Source organism: Mastigoproctus giganteus, chromosome 7, assembly GCF_048544385.1.
Source record: "Mastigoproctus giganteus isolate SK-2022 chromosome 7, ASM4854438v1, whole genome shotgun sequence".
Classification (NCBI taxonomy): Eukaryota; Metazoa; Arthropoda; class Arachnida; order Uropygi; family Thelyphonidae; genus Mastigoproctus; species Mastigoproctus giganteus.
The window spans coordinates 54,407,614-54,424,904 of record NC_143581.1 but is presented as its reverse complement, the minus strand read 5'-3'; the positions used below and the strand labels follow the sequence as shown (position 1 = coordinate 54,424,904).

The window sequence follows — 17,291 nt, the reverse complement described above, 5'->3', positions numbered from 1 at the left end:
AACACTTCGGTGTATCCTTCCGATGTTTTTAAGCCTAATGAATGAATATTGGAATAATAATTGGAAAATTCTCGTCGTAAACGAGGTATTAATCAAATAGTTCGTTTAATATAATCCGGAATTAGTGAAAAATACTGTTCGCGTTAAAAATAACAAAAAGAAAAGTAAATTTTAGAAATAAAATAATAAAAATAACTTTTAATCATCATAGGTTGGCGTCCCATCTGGTGTTGCCAACACCATCAAATAATTGTTCCACAGTTTTGCCTGTCCATTCCTTCAAATTATCCAGCCATGATATTCTTCTTCTTTTGTTCTTCCTCTTACCATTAATTCTTCCAGTCAGTGTGGCACTGCATATTGGAAAAAATAATGTGACCGTTTTCCATCGCAGATTTGATAAACTCCATCTCTGCCTGCGAGTATCTGAAATTCAGCTGTTCTAGTTCTTGCTTCCACCTGGGTATCTGCAAACTGAACTGCTTCCCCCAACTTTTTATAAGTATTAATTCGCCCTAATAAATGAATACGTATGAAAACAATTTTGTGATTTGTTTTGGATGGAACTTTTGCGTTAGACCGAAAATTTGGCAACTTATATTTGGAAAAAGGTGGTGTATATGTTTAACGTCTTCTAGTGGTATAGAGGATTACTTACCATTTCACAATTCTTAAGTGTTTCATTTCAACTTCCGCTTTGTTTCCTGTACGTTACAACATCTGGAACCCTCTCTGTCTTCCTATGATCCGCCAGGACTATTTTAGGAGATGCGCGGGACGCTAAGCATCATTTATCAGAGGCGAATTCTTGCTCCTTTGTGATCTCTGTAAACAGCGATGTGTGGGTGGGCTTTGAGCACGGTGTACACTTCACGGTGGGTTGCCGAACTTGTTGACGTAACGGCGGAAAATATGAGTGAAGTCCGTTGGCATGTAAAGTATAACGTAATTCGGTAGCAGTGAGCAGTGTAGATGTGCGTTTCAGTGGTCCCTCGATACATTTCATCAGCTAAAAACTACGTTTAATACATATTGGGTAACTCTCCCCGGCCCTCGAACTGCCACCTCTTTGGGTCACTGAGAGTGGCTCAAAAAAGGTGGCAGTTCCAGGCACTTCTTCGACAGATTCCACCTCTTTGGGCCACTTTCAGTGGCCCAAAGAGGTGGCATCTGTCGAAGAAGAAATTTGTTGCTGATGATGTTATGCAGGTAGTGTGGCCTGGTCTGACTGTATTCGCTTGACCATGATTTCTTTGCAGCAAGAATAATCATTGCAGCCAAGCATGGATCATTCTTGCCTCTCGTGTATCGAACACACATTTAAACTATTTATTAATATATAGTAGTGCAATACTATTGTAATTGTGACCCATGCTCTTATAGAAGATTCATGCCATTAAAAAATATATATTTTTTTCTTTTCTGACGAAAAACAAAAAAAAAAGGGCGCTTTTTAAAATAAACTGCACTTACCCGGCTCATTATGTGAGGAAGTGCAATCCCGAAGTAACTCTTTGCAAGGGTGGAGAACGTTCCATGGAGATCTGTGTAAGAGATTATTAGTATAGGGGAAAGCAGGAGAGATCTATTAGAACTGTTTTAAGAGAATCTAAGCCCTCGTGGGTAGCCACTGCCACCTTAAAAACAGTTTTAAATTAACGTGGGGGTGGGGTAGCACCAGGGCCGCCGCAAGTGGCCGCCGTAAGTTACGGGTGCCAGTTCAGGCGGGCGCCAAATTTTTTTTGACATATACAAGTCGGACCTGTGTTTAACGAACTTATTTAAAACGAAATTTTCTATTTAGCGATATTTTTTTGAATTCCTCTTGGTGATTACATTTAAACGCATTAACAGTTCGCACCTTTGCCTTCAGGCAATTGAGACAATTAGTGCTGCTACTCAGCACGAATTAAGAGTTTAAAGGGATTACCATTCTGTAACTTAGTGGTACTCATAAAACCTATCCAACCTCCTGTTCCACATACCCAGAAGTCGCGCTGGTCATCTGATTGTTTAACGTTTACCAGTATTCAATACAGCAGACAAGTAATTCATTTTAAATAAATACAGTACACGATATTGCAGACTTACGTTAATTTTCTTATTATCTGGATCTGTAAAGTGTAAAGTGTAAAGTGTATTGATGTCTAACGGCACCAGGGGTTTCTCCCATCTCCGCGTTGCTTTCATTGTAGGTGTACCAGTTCACTGGGAAGGCCAGAGATTTAAAAGTGTGTGGATTTTGTATATGTGTAGTGTTGTGTATCGTTGTTCATCTGGCCGTTTAGCCGCTGGACCCCTACTGAGGCCCAACGTTGTCCACACTTGGCCTCGTGGAGGCAGACCAGGTACACAGAATGAAGTTTTACTCTGGCAGGCCCTGCCACCTAGTTTCCTGGGATTTCAGTGACTAGGGCCCAAAAAAAAAAAAAAAAAAAAAAAGACTCGGTAGGGGTGAGCGCTGGAATTAGAAAAGCCAATTGAGGTGTATGCGGTTTAATTTGGACGAAGCCGCTAAACCAGCTTTTGCAGTTTGTGTGGGGTTATACGCTGGCGTATTAGGTAGAGTAGGGGGGAGAGACTGAAGGCTCGGGGGAAAAGACAGAAGTATGGGGACGATAGAGAAGGCGACCCCAGGATTTTCAGTGAGGCAGGCCCAAGCCCCACCAGGAAAAGAATCAGGGTTGGCAGGGGTGGAGAGGAGACAAGACTGTCTCCTCCTCCCCACCAGGGAAAAGGGAGTAAAGGTACCAGGCAAGGGAGCCCGGTACTGATCGCCATCAGGCATTGACAGTTGTGAGCACATGGGGGTCCAAGCGATCTGAACTGGATCTTCTTTGGTGTTCTTTTTCAATGTAGGAGTCAGTATTATCTGGATCTAAGTGTAAGTGTGTAAGTGTAAGTGTGTTTAGGGTCAAGCGGCACCAGGGGTTTCCCCCATCTCCGCGTAGTTTACATTGTGGTGTGTTACAGTACGCTGTAAATGCCAGAGATTTAAAAGTGTGTGGATCTTGGATCGTTTAGTGTCGTGTACCGTTGTTCTTCTGGTCGTTTAGCCGCTAAACCCCAATTGGGGCCCAACGTTGCCCCACTTACGCCCCGTGGAGACAGACCAGGTACCCGATAGTCTTTAGTTCACTCTGGCAGGGTCCTGCCACCTAATTTCCTGAGATTTCAGTGGCTAGGACCTTAAAAAAAAAATTTACACATATATGTATAGATATATGTGTGATATCTCTCGATTGCGTAGGGTGATGTCGCTTGAATAAGGATAGACCGAAATATGGGCGTAAGTTAATTTGGATTCATTGAATTTGTGTGTGGGGGAATTCGCTTGTGTAAAGATAGAGAGGGGGGGAGAATGAAGACTGGGGGGTTAAAGGAGGAAGGATAAGGCCAATAGAGTAGGAGACCTCAATTTGGTGTCAGCAGGGCATGCCCATGCCCTGCCAGAAGGAAGAATGGGGATGGCGTGGAGGGGAGGGGAGGGGAGGAAACAGTATGACCGTCTCCTCCCCCCTGCCGGGGTGGGAGAGAAAGGGCCGGACAAGGGAGCCGGCACAGGTCGCCAATATGGCGTGTGTACAGCCTGGCTGCAGAGTGGTGGCTAAGCCAGCAGGTTCAGGACAGCATCACAACACTGGCCCCACCAGGAGGTACATCCAGGGACAAGGTCTCTACTGACTTGTTCACAGATCGGTTGAATGCCGGTGTTGGGCATGGGATCAGGGTCTCATCCAGTTTGGTCGTGGTCATGGTCCTTTTATTTCCATTTTGGGTGGTCATTGTTGGTATGTGGTCACTTTCACTGTTTGTTCTGTTATCTGGGCGTCGATGCAGTGTTGTCACTCCTGCATATGGTGATTGTCACATTCTAGGATAGTTCGTTGGGTAAATTACATGCGCTGTCGGTCCAGCTGACAGGGTGTTCGTGTTTGATTGCAATGTTCGTGGAAGCAAAGTCCCGTCCGATATCGTGGTACTTTGATCTTTCTGGCACAGTCGACAAAGTAATGGCACTCATGAGAGCAGAGTCCCGTCCGATGAGTTGTAGTTGTAGTCAGGTCCTGCATCAGGCCTGGGGAGGTTGGGTCATTGCCCTTAGCCGGGTAAACAGCTCATGTGCAAAGCACGAGAGGGCCTTGTAGTGCTCCTCCTCATGTAATATAAGGTGCTCCAGTTCCTTCGGATTAAAGCGTATCTTTGTGATGAAATGACATCTGATGTCCTCAAAGAGGGTACAATCGTGCATTAGGTGTGACCATGTTTGGTTTTCTCCGCAGTGGCATAATGGGGAATCCCTGATGCCGAAAGTTGACAGCTTGGCATTAAAAGAGCCATGCCCTGTTAGAAGAAAGGTGGTGTAGAGCCCCAGTGAGAACCAGTTTGGCTGTTCGGGATACACTTGGGTAATGTCCGGGATGAACTTCCGGGTTATCTCACCTTTAGTTGAGTCCGCCCATCGGGACTGCCAGGTTTGTTGAAGATATTTGGTTAGTCGTTTCTTTTCTGCGTTGGTCGGGTCTGTGGTGAAGCCAATGCAAGTTACACTGTTCCCTCTTGATAGTTGGTATAGCATGCCACAGCGGACAATCTCCAGGTCCAAGGGCAGGAGCCCCACAAGAGCCTGCAGTGCATGTGAGCTGACCGTGCAGCATGCTCTGGAGACGGTGAGTAAGATGCTGCGCTGTATCGTTTCTAGCTTTCTTTTATTGACTGCGGTGGTTGCTTTTTTCTATGACTTTATAGAGGTTGATGGGTACTTTAGCTTTCCTGAGTCTGCCCAAGACGCTCGGCCACCAGAGTGAGTCGAACGCCCCGGCAAAATCAATCGCTATTACGAGGAAATATTTGTTGTCACATTCTTTGACTTTGTTAGTTAGGTTTCTGAGGGCTTCTGTTGTGGAGGATCCCGATTTAAATCCAAACTGATTCCCAGCTAGGAGGCCAGCTGCTTCGTAGTGTTGAAGGATTCGTTTGTGCAGTAGCCTTTCAAATAATTTGCTAACTACTGAAAGAAGTGCGATGGGCCTGTAGGATTTCGGGCACTCTGATTTCTTAGTCGGACTCTTGATGATAAGTTTGACGTTGGCCGTTTTCCATTTTGTTGGGAATTTCCCTACCTCTAGGCATCTGTTGAACAGGGTCAATAGAAGTTGTGGTGTATATTCTATTACTTTTTTAAGTATTTCGGGTTCTATCATGTCTAGGCCGGGACATTTTCTCTTTCTTATCCGGGCGGCAGCAGTACTGAGCTCCTCCATGGTGAAGGGGGGCTCCATGATTTGTATATTGTAGTTCAGGTTTTCTTGACAAAGATGATTTTGTTCCTGTAGAGTTGGGACTGCCGGTTCCTTGAATATGGCATTCAAGATGTTGTCCACCGATTGTTCCCAAGTTGTTGTCATTTGACCTTGTGGGGTTCGTGTGGTAGTCACTACCTCCCCCCTAGGGAGTTTGTTGGTAATAACCCTGTAGACTGTTCCCCAAGGGTCATCATTTCCAGTTATTGTCACTAAGCGTTCCCAGGTTCGTTCCTTACTTTTCCGTATGCCGTCCGTGTATCGGTTTCTGGCTTCTCTATAATGTTGCCTGAGGGCTTCTACTTCGGCTTCTGGCCACGTCCTGCGCGCTCGTTGGAACTCCTTTCTTCTTTTGGTTACCACTTTGCGGAGGGCACTGATTTCCGGAGTCCACCAGGGGTTGGCTCCAAGTTTCGGGTTCTTCTTTTGGATAGCTTCGTTGCTTGTATCTGTGATTATTTTAGTTGTCTTATCTTGCAGTACGTCCGGGTCGGCTTATCCGGATTATCTGGATCTGTAAAGTGTAAAGTGTAAAGTGTAAAGTGTGTTTGGGGTCAAACGGCACCAGGGGTTTCCCCCATCTCCGCGTAGTTTACATTGTCGTGTGATACAGTACGCTGTAAAGGCCAGAGATTTAAAAGTGTATGGATATTGTACATGAGTAGTGTTGTGTACCGTTGTTCTTCTGGCCATTTAGCCGCCAGACCTCTGCTGAGGCCAGACGTTGCCCACACTTCGCCCCGTGGAGGCAGACCAGGTACACCAATATTTTAAATAAGTACTCTGGCAGGTCCTGCCACCTAGTTTCCTGAGATTTCAGTGGCTAGGACCTAAAAAAAAAATAATAATAAAAATTAAAAAAAATAAATAAAAATAAAAAAAAAATAAATAAATAAAATAAAATAAAAAAAATAAAATAAAATAATAAATAAATAAATAAAAATAAAAATAACTAAGTAAAAAAAAAAAAAAAAAAAAAATTCAGAGGTTATCGCGTGGTGGTTGTGCTAGAATTGTGAGGCCGAAAATTGTGGGCGAATCAAATTTGGCTGTAATTAAGTTTGGATGTGTGGGGCTTTCGCTTGCGTGCAGGTAGAGTGGGAGGGAGACTGAAGGCTGGGGGGGGGCGACAGACAGAAGAATGGAGTCGATAGGGAGGGTGACTCCAAGATTTGGTGGGGCATGCCCATGCCTCACCAGAAGGGAAAGTGTGGGTGGCAAGGAGGGAAGGAGACAGAGGGACCATCACCTCCCCCTCCCAGCCAGGGAAAGGGAAGAAAAGTGGACCAGGCAAGGGCGCCAGGTCAGATCGCCAATAAGGCTAGTGTGCAGAGAGGCTCTGCAGTTTCTTCAGTCGGTGGAATGTCATTTTTGGGACATTGTCCCATCCGAGGTTTACAAAGTCCAGTTTATTTTGTAGCCATTCATTGGTTAAGATCCCATCCGAGGTTATTTAGTCCAGTCAGTTTGGATGTGCATTTGCGATTTCATTTTGTTCCGTCTGTTATGAAGTCGGATTCCTGCAAAAAAATATATACCGTTAGTAAAGGGCGCCAAAAAAATCCTTCTGCCCAGGGCGCGGAAATACCTTGGTCCAGCGCTATCTGCGTTTCATATTTATATTTCGCAGGGTTATCCTCCAGAACATGGCTACAACCCCGTACTTCAGCGAGAAAGAGGGGAAGAAAGCAGAGATAGGACGTTAAGCCAACTCCCACTTACTGCTATCCCCCCCTCTTCTGGATATTACTGGGAGATGTCACGTGATATCACAATATATCGGAGCTGAATATGAAAATGAAAGTGGTAACTTTCTGAAACAATTGCTGAATTTGATTCAGTTAAGGCAGAACATATTCACCGTATTCAGAAATCTGAATGGAAAAATATCGTGCATTATTTGGGTGATCAAATACAAAATGAAATTATTGAAATAATTTCACAAAATATTACAGATAAAATACCAGAAATGAAGCTAGTCATTTCTAGTATTTTGCTATAATCACTGAAGATGAAAATAAAAATATGGATACAAGGAATCATGCTGAATTGATTTTACATATTAAGTGACATTGATTGTAATGAGCCCGATATTGATGGTTTAGCATTATCTGAAGAACTTCAAATTTATATTGAATATAAATTTATATACTCCATTTGAAGTGTTACAATATTTTTTTTAAAAACGATTTTATAGATACTTTTCCAAATGTAGCAGTTGCATTAAGAATTTTTCTAACTTTACCAGTTTCAGTTGCTTCAGGTGAACGGTGTCGACCATAAATAAATTTTGATTAATTTTCATTTTGAAAATATCTCAACAACGACTCTCTAATTTGGCAATAATTTCAATATAAAATGATCTTTTTGGAACAAATAAATATAAATGAAATAATTAATAAATTCGCATCTCTTAAAGCAAGGAAACATAAATTTGTATGATTTTGTTATATTTATTTGTTGTTTTATTACATGTGAGATATGTTGTAATTCTTTTCTTTTTCAATAAATGAATAATAAAATAACAATAAATAAAATAAATAAATAATAAAATAACAATAAATAAAATAAATAAATAATATAATAACAATAAATAAATATACACATAAAAATAATATTTTTTCTTTTTCTTCAAGGAATATTTGTTCATGTTATATTTATGGATAAATATAAATATGGAAATTAATTGTTTGTGCTGACGAGGTGGCCGAGTGGTTAAGGCGATGGACTGCTAATCCATTGGGCTCTGCCCGCGTGGGTTCGAATCCCATCCTCGTCGACTAAAATTTTTATTTTATTTTTTTATTATTGGCTGAATTCAATCAGCCAAGAAAGAGAAAAAAATTCTTGTCTGGTACAAGAAAACTCTCTCGACATCTGCTTCGAAGATTAAAGCTGCTAACCATAAAGCTGCTGAAAGGCTGTAGTCTCCCAACAGGTTTATTCCAGTGGAAGCGTTTTCTAATTACTCAAATGGATGCTGACTTCCTAAAATTCTTTGAAAACAAATGCTTATGGTCAACGTTCGCTCAAGGAATTGTCAAACAGATGCACCGAGCAGCTTGAGGAACTGCAGAATTCCTGTTATCCGGAATTTCGATTATCCGAATGTTTTTCAATTTTATTTTTACTCTAATTTCACTCAAAAAAATAGACTCATTTAATACACATCAGTAGAATGAAATCATTATTCTATGTACGAGGACCGTACGAAAGTAATGCCTCCTAATATTTTGCTTTCAAATGTGGCACCGTAGATCATTTCGCGTGTGACTAAGCAGTCACTAGAAATCTCCCGTTTCACCATACTGAGTGGTGCTGTGATCGGTCTCCTAAGCGCAGCACACGGATAGTTCAAAATGGTGGATGTTACAGATATACGTATCAAGCAAAAGCGGTGATTGAATTCACGCATAGTCACATGTGACAAAACCTGAGTTCACCCTTATGACCCTGAAACGAAGAGACAGTAGTGGTGTGGCACCATCAAAATTCACCGCGCAAGGATAAGGTCAAAAGACAGCCTTCTGTAAAGTCATGGCTACAACGTTTTGGGACAAAGATGGGGTCTTGCTTGTGGACTTCTTGGAGCGTGGCACCACAATCTGAGTTGATTCTGAGTCGATCAACTCATTGTATTCAATTACATCAATACAATGAAATCATTATTCCATGTATACAAAGCGTTATGAATGAGGCTAAGAAGAGAGAATTTCATCCATATCACTTCTTTGAAACAGCAACCACACAATATAATATATAAAAACTTCACTGTAAAAAAAACCGGCTACAAATTCATCATTTCAGAAATTACTAGAAATAATAATTCGTCTAACATATTCAATCTGTAGGCATTTTATTATTATTATTTTTTTTTTTCTGAAAACTTTTTATGTATCATATCCGTGTGGTTAGTGTTATCGAAATCCTTAGATTTCTTTGCACAATTTTATTAACTGTGGACATTTTCACAGCCATGCACAAAACTAGCTGTTAAGTTATTTTTAACGATTCCTGTTAAACAACTTTCTGACAAACCATTAGATGGTTTCAGTATCAAATACTAATCAGAATGGACATATTTCAGGCAAACAAAACAATGGCAATTGTTTTAAACTTATTTATGCAAATAAGTTTATGCACGCAATGGAACCGAGATTCCATTGTGTTTCTGCTCTCGAAGCAACCGAGGTTTCGTCTTTTCCTCGACTAACTATCAATATCATGGGTCATGAGTCTCTTCCAGGCTTGTCTTCGAGGCAGCTGCCTCAGTTACGACACACATCCAAACTGTACGGATGCAAGTCCAAGGTTATAATGCTTGGGAAAGTGGGTCGCGAACTTTGTCTCTTTCAGTGTAAGATCCCACCCTGTCCAATTGTGCTATTTGAGCATTGTTGAGTGAACAACTAACATATACATGAATTACCACTATGTGGCTGCCACTGAAACCTATTTGCTCCTGGTCTGCATCTTCGAAACGGTGAACTTTGTATCGACAATTGTTCAGTGGTGTAGGGGAAGCCCCAACAGACCTCGTATTACAGGAAGGGGCGAATAGTTGCATAAATATCACAGAAAATAAAGCATCTTTAAATGAAAGACACAATCGCTAATAACACCTGAAATATTAACTTCAAAAAAACATTATTTAAACTACTTTTCATAATCGACAGTTGAATTTTCTTTTCTCTTTTCTCATATTTGTGTTGCAAAAAATTCGTTTCTTTGTCCATCGTTCAAGTTCCATCCTTCCAGAACTTTCTTCTTCATAGAGCTGCCGTCAGTGAAAAAATTTAGAGGCGCTAAATCCATATTGTGTGGAGAGGGAGGGAGTACCAACAGCTAATCTTATCTTTTTACTACAGTAAAAAACCTCACTAATTCGGACCCTTTAATCAGGACTGCCTTCTTCTTCACGTTTCTATTTGATTTTTTAGAATGGAGATTTTTCCTAAACAAGAATTTAACAACAAAATTTACGAAATTCGCTCAAAATGGTTTCGCACTCACTTTGTAAAAGAAATAAAATCATTTAAAAGAAAAAATTAAATGCAAATAAAAAGAAATAAGACATTTTATTGTAATTTGTAAGTTGGAATAAAGTAAAGCCAAAAAACAAAGATACTCTGAGCACTTAAATAGATATCTGCTGCCACTACAGCTGTTTCAAATACTTGTGGCATCAATTAGTCCTTTCAATATTTTTAAAGATTTAAACTTCATATCATGAACATGAAAAAGATCTTCCAATGCTAAGAAAGAAGTTTGCAGTGATTAAATAGGCTTAAGCCTATTAGTTAACGTGCATGGAACCATTGATGCTGATAACCATTACCATATCTTGGAAATTACATGTAACAACATGATTATGCTTCACGTTCCACGGGTCTGTCCATAAAGTAGTGGTCGGAGGAAAATGTGCAAAATATGCCTTAGTGATCCTCCACCGAACTGAGATTTTTTCATCCAGTAAAAAACTGATTATATTATAGAACGCACCCTTCAAATTTGTTATTGTTTGTGCCAAAGTAACTAAGGCCATGAGGCGCTAGTGTAATGGGCCTGAAAGTTGCCTATATTCTATGCAGTGTAGTACCCAAGTTTTTCCTTGAAGGTGCCAAAATAGGCGCTTTTACTGTCTGTTTATAATATGATCTCTTTCCCTGTCAAGAAATTGTGCACCCTTCCATAGGCGCCATTTAATGTAAAAATGTTGCAGGGGGGAAGCATTTGTTCCCCTTAAGTACGCTACTGATTCTATGGTAAGTTTTCTTGGTTACTGGATGAAAAACTCAATTTCGAGGGAGGAACATTCTCCAGTCTGTGGAAAAGGACTTTTCCACATGCCAGGAAGGACACCGATCATAACCTTTCAGTCATCCACGAAAGCCGTAGATATACAGTGGCGGACAAAAAAAAAACTGCATCACCTTAAAAAACGTAACATTTGTTAAGATATTAGCATTAGCATTAGCATTAGTAGAGGCATTTGATGCAAGAAAGCAAGCTTATGCAGCATCAGCCAAAAAAAAAAAAAAAAAAAAAAAAAAAAAGTAACATAAATAAATAAAAATAACCACTTCCACTTCACCCCTCTGTTCGTTCGAAATACCTGTCCAGATGAGCCTTAAACTTATTTAGGCTATCAACTTCCACGACAAGGGATGGAAGTCTGTTCCACCCACCAACCACCCGCTGGCTAAAGGCAAATTTCCGCACATCTATCCTACATCTGTCTTTCCTCAATTTGAATTTATGCCCTCTCAGGTGATTTTTCTGAGCTAGAGGAAGAATCCCATCAGCATTGAGCATGCTCAAACCATTCAAGGCTTTGTACACCTCTATCAGATCACCCCGCTGGTGCCTAGTTTCCAGACACTGTAATTTGCAAAACTTAAGCCTTTCTTCGTAAGAGAACCCCTTTGTCCCATTCACCAATCTAGTTGCCCTTCTCTGTACTCGTTCCAGCAGCTCTACATCCTTCCTGAAATGAGGCCTCCAGGCCTGTATACAGTACTCTAGGTGTGGCCTGACCATTGCCTTATACAAGGGAATAATCACCTCCTTATCCCTGCTAGAAAAATTCCTATATATCATTGACAATACACCATGAGCTACTCTTGCAGCTCGTCTGCACTGCTCAGAGAACTTCATATCTGCCTGCACCACCACCCCCAGGTCCCTTTCATTCTCTACCACTGTCAGTGTAGTACCACAGAGTTGATACGTTGCTCTGGGGTTGCTGTTTCCCATATGTAGTACTTTACATTTGTCAATGTTAAACTTCATTTGCCACCTCGAAGCCCATCTGCTCAACCTTTCCAAATCCTGTTGCAGCAGCATAGTGTCAGTAGTGTCCTTGACAACCCTGCCAACCTTCGTATCATCTGCAAACTTGGACATTAAGCCTGATATACCATCATCAATATCATTTATAAATACAGAAAACAATAAAGGCCCCAATACTGAACCCTGAGGGACTCCACTAATAACATTAGTCCACGATGAGCAGTGTCCATTGATTACCACTCTCTGTCTTCTCCCCCTCAACCACCCCTTTATCCATAGCAGCAACTTGCCTCCAATGCCACACTGCTCCAATTTGTGCAGCAGTCTTCCATGTGCAACAGTATCAAAAGCCTTTCTAAGATCCAAGTATATAATATCAAAGTTATTCCCTGCATCCAGTTCTTTTGTGACTGCATCATAGTATCCAATCAAATTGGTCAGGCAAGACTTCCCCTTAACAAAACCATGCTGTGTCCTAGCTATAACTGAAGTCTTGTCTAGATGATCCTGCAGTGCTTCTTTCACCAGTGCCTCCATTAATTTTCCGGGAACAGAAGTTAAACTCACAGGTCTATAATTACTTGTGTCAGCCTTTGATCCCCCTTTGTGAATTGGGGTCACATTTGCACATCTCCAGTCAATGGGTACCTCCCCTGAGTCCAAGGAAGCTCTCATAATTATGGCTAAGGGTTTGCTTACCTCCTTTGCTGCCTCCTTTAATATAACTGGATAGATCCCATCCACCCCAGGTGCCTTTCTTGTGTTTATCTTCAACAATTTCTCCTCCACTTTGCTCTCAGTTATTACAAGATTCTCTAGCTTACTGCTAGAGTTGAATACACCTCTGGCATTCCCCTCGCTGAATAACTCCTCATGTGTGAATGTCGATGCAAAATATTCATTTAGTTTGTTAGCTACCCGAGCAGGGTCATCAACAGTTGACCCATCGATCTCAAGTGGACCAATCTGATTCATCCCCTTCCTTCTAGAGTTTACATAAGTAAAGAACTCTTTGCTGTTTTTTGATTACAGTCAAATTATATGATGATTATATATAATGATTATATATATATATAATGATTATATTGTTTGATTACAGTCATTTGTTTTTCGCAAAGCAAAGGTATTGCGTCAGATAACGCTTCTATTGCATCAGACAGTAATTGCAAGGTACTGCATCAGCCGTTTCTATAAATACGGCGTTCGAAGGGTATACACGCTCATTAGTATCCTGCTTTGCGGAAGTGTAAGTTCAGATGACACCAAGAAAAAAAAGTGCAGCTGTTACTCTGTCCCAGGAAGGGCTTTCTACGCGTGCTATCGCTGATAAAATAGGCTGCCACCAGTCAACAGTAACCGGGTGCTGAAATTAAAGCTTGAAACCGGTGATGTGAAGAGAAGACCTGGATCAGGCCGTAAGAGAGTGACTACGCTTTCTCAAGATCGATATTTGAAACGGCTATGCCTTCGTAATCGCCATGCTAGTGCTCCTGATCTAAAACTGGACTTTGAGATGACCTCTGGTGTTGAAACAAATGCACGAACTATCCAAAGACGGCTTTCGGAATGTGGTCTGTTTGCCTATCGGCCCAAGAAGAAGCCTTTGTTGACCCAACAAATGAGGAAGAAGGGACTTGCTTGGGCTAAAACGCATGTTTCATGGACAAAAGTGCAATGGGACACCGTCATCTTTTCTGACGAATTTAAATTCAACCTGCATGTATGTATGTATTTGTGTGGGGCGGCACTTGGGACGTTAGTTCATCTCCGCCTCGTTTCACTTTTAAGATACAGGACTCTGTAGAAATGGCCAGAAATTAACTGGCTGTTTGGATACCCGGAATCAGCAGGCCGGAAACGCGCCGCCACCACCACCACCACCACCACCACCACCACGGGAAGGTAAACCAGGTGCTACTAGCCAGCAGCAGCAGAAGAGGGTCGCCAAGAGCCCAACAAAGTTCGAGCCAAAGACTCTAGCCAAAAATTGTTAAAAAAAAAAAAAGTATCTTAACAACTATACAAAAATTAAATACTGCACACAAGATTAACCTCAACATATTTAGTTAAACAAATGATACTTTGAGGTTTTCAAAGTAAACAAAACAAATAATCTCGTTAAGAATTCAACCTGCATGGCTCGGATGGGAAGCAATATGTCACAAGACGAAAATCAGAGGCATACTATCCTGACCGCATAACACCAACTGTAAAGTTCCCCGTTGGTCATATGGTCTGGGGATGCATAACAAGCAAAGGGGTGGGGAGAATTACGTTTATTAACAGAACTGTGAATGCGGAAACCTACACTGTTATCTTGGAGGAGTGCCTAAAATCCGTTATTAGGGATCACCACATAGACGTCCAAAACTGCATTTTTCAACAGGACTCAACACCTTGCCACACAGCAAAATTGGTAAGTTTTATGCTATTTAGATTTAATGATGAGTTTGTCTTCTTGTCTCACAAGGCTTAAAACAAACTCACACCAATTTTTTCCCTCGTTTTTCTCCCTTAAGGTACAGTCATACCTCATAAATGCTGGCATTACAGTGTTGGACTGGCACGGCAACAGTCAGATTTCAACCCTATTAAAAATTGCTGGTACATAATGTCGTCTAAAATTGCTCAGAAGAAGACAACAAGTAAGATTCAGCTGCGGGAGAGCATTGTAAAGGTGTGGTACCACGAAATTGGGCAACCGTATAGCCAGAAGTTCATCAACTCTATGCCAGATCGTTGCAAAGCTGTAATTGCAGCTCAAGGAGGAAAAACAAAATATTGAGGACTTATTTTGCTGATTTACAGTACATAATACTATTACGTTAACTTGTCATTTCAGTTTGTACTCGTAAATGGAATAAAATGTATGTTTGGTTGTCGTGGTTGCCATTTGCATGATTTCTCATATTACCATTAATTACGCATTTAACCCTTTGGGAAGATATTTATGGCAATTGGGTATATCAGGTGGAGTCTTTTTATTGGATTTCATTCACAGAGATATATATCCCATCTAACAAATGCATTTCGAACATTTCTGCAACCCACAATGCAGCGCAAAACACATTATTTGCAAAATTAACAAGTGAAGCAGTTTTTTTTTGTCCGCCACTGTATATATATATATATATATATATATATTTTTTTTTTTTTTTTTTACAGCAACTAAAAACAACACTGATGTGATGCAAGGCGACGCTCACCATTAATAATGGAATGTTTCGTTTTAAATAAGTTTCTGACGTATTTTAAGCTTTAAGAAAATAAATGAAGCAAAACTTCGATGTCTAGAAGAAAAGTTGTCGGGAATATACGCCACAGGACTGCTGCGGTTATTGTGCGTATTAAATTTTTCTTTTCTTTTTTTAATTAGTGCTTGTTTCTTTTAGCGTCTATTATTATTTATAATCTATAATAATAAAAGCTCCCGAGTGTCGGTGAACACCATAACTCCAAGACCATGAAACCAAAACCATGGTCTGAAACACTGCGTGAATAATAAGGAAACCCTAACAGAAGGCATCTGGTTAATATCTTTTATTTAAATATACAGTATTAATTAATTTTTGAATTAATAAATTGATAAATTCTAATTATAAGTATTAATAATTTCCGTAAGATGGCGCAGTTACGTCTGACACAAAACTATTAAGTAAATTTTTCTCTCAATAAAATGAAACTATATTTTATAATTATCATATCTCTATTTAATTATTATATTTAACTTAGAAAACTTATTACCAGCTCCCAGTTTCAGAACTGTGCCACACAAGAGTGAAGAAAAGTGCACTTAAATACATTTATTTTAATAAATAAATAAGATTATTGCAACTCATACGAAGCCAAATCTGTATCACGTAACTATAATAATTGGAGTGAGTTGTAGAAATGGAAAAACCACTTTAGAACAAATACACAACACACACACAACGATTTATTTATTTTTTTTCTCGCCAACATATCTAAAATCTCTTGGACGGCACGTGAGTCTTGAATGTCACCAAAAGACACCGTAAATATTTACTTTAGATAACTTCCAAAAAGGAACAGCTACTTTATCCCCCACCTCTTCGTTCGATGATAGTAACTGGCTTCGCGACATGGGTGTTCTTGAGTCGCATTCTACGTATGAACACACTGACCACTCTTTAAGGACCGGCCATTCCTGGACACGTTACGTTGTCTCCTAGCTGTAATCTTGTTTATCTGTCTCAGAACTGGAGCACTCTAACGGATAACGACGTCTACAAAAATAAACGACAATAATAACAAAGTAAAAATAATAATAAATAAGCAATATTTTCGAATGCAAATAGAGCATTTAATTAATTAAAATGTCAATGTGTTTTACATTTAGAAAGATATTACATTATATTTATTTTGATTATAATACTACACTTGGTAGCTTCGCGTCTTTTGATAAAATAAAATAAAATACTTACAGAATCTTTCAACACTGTGTGTCTCTTCCTCAGCTATGAATACATAAATACGTTACATATGAAAATCAAGAATGGTAGTGCCTGGTCATGCTAGACAAACAAAGCGCGTGCACGAGGTTTATCTAGCATGACCACGCTAAAACAGAAGCTTATTTTACCACAACAAAACAAGCTTCTGTTACGTATTTTAGTATTTGTTACATATTACCACGTAACCCGCATCCCTCTTTTCCCATTGGCTGAATAAATATCACTAGGAGGAAAATTATTTTAATGTATAGAAAGATATGTATACGAAGTGTGGCAATAATGGACTGGTGCTGTTGCTGAGTTTCAAAATAAACGGAAGTAGTATGTCGTACTTCAAACTTCTCCAACAGATAGTGGTGCAGAGATTGTCCAGTAGACTGACAGGTTGCAAGTAACAACCAGTTTTGGTAATACGTTAACATTCCGTGTTACCATTTTGGCAGTGGAGCAACGAACGATTATCAAATTTTGCTTTAAATTGGGAAATCTGTAACATGTATGTTATGCTAAATCTGTTTATGATGGTGAAACGTTAAGTCGTACCAATGTTTTTGAATGGTATAAGCCGGATGAGGATGTTCGCGATGGCCGAAGAGGGCATCTGTCAACCTCTCTAAATGAGGACGGAGTTGCAACAGTTCGGGAAATTGTGGCAAGAGATTGTCATTTGACCCTCAGAATGATGGCTGATGAGTTGGATATAAATAAGGAGACGATTCGT

The 17,291-nt window shown here is 40.2% G+C and overlaps 1 non-coding gene across 1 annotated transcript; it reads left to right on the top strand.

Annotated features, from left to right (window-relative positions):
* Positions 1–8,000: 8,000 nt before the first annotated feature.
* Positions 8,001–8,082, top strand: TRNAS-GCU (transfer RNA serine (anticodon GCU)). Its single transcript has one exon. It is a non-coding gene; the product is annotated as a tRNA-Ser (tRNA).
* The last annotated feature ends 9,209 nt before the right edge of the window (positions 8,083–17,291 follow it).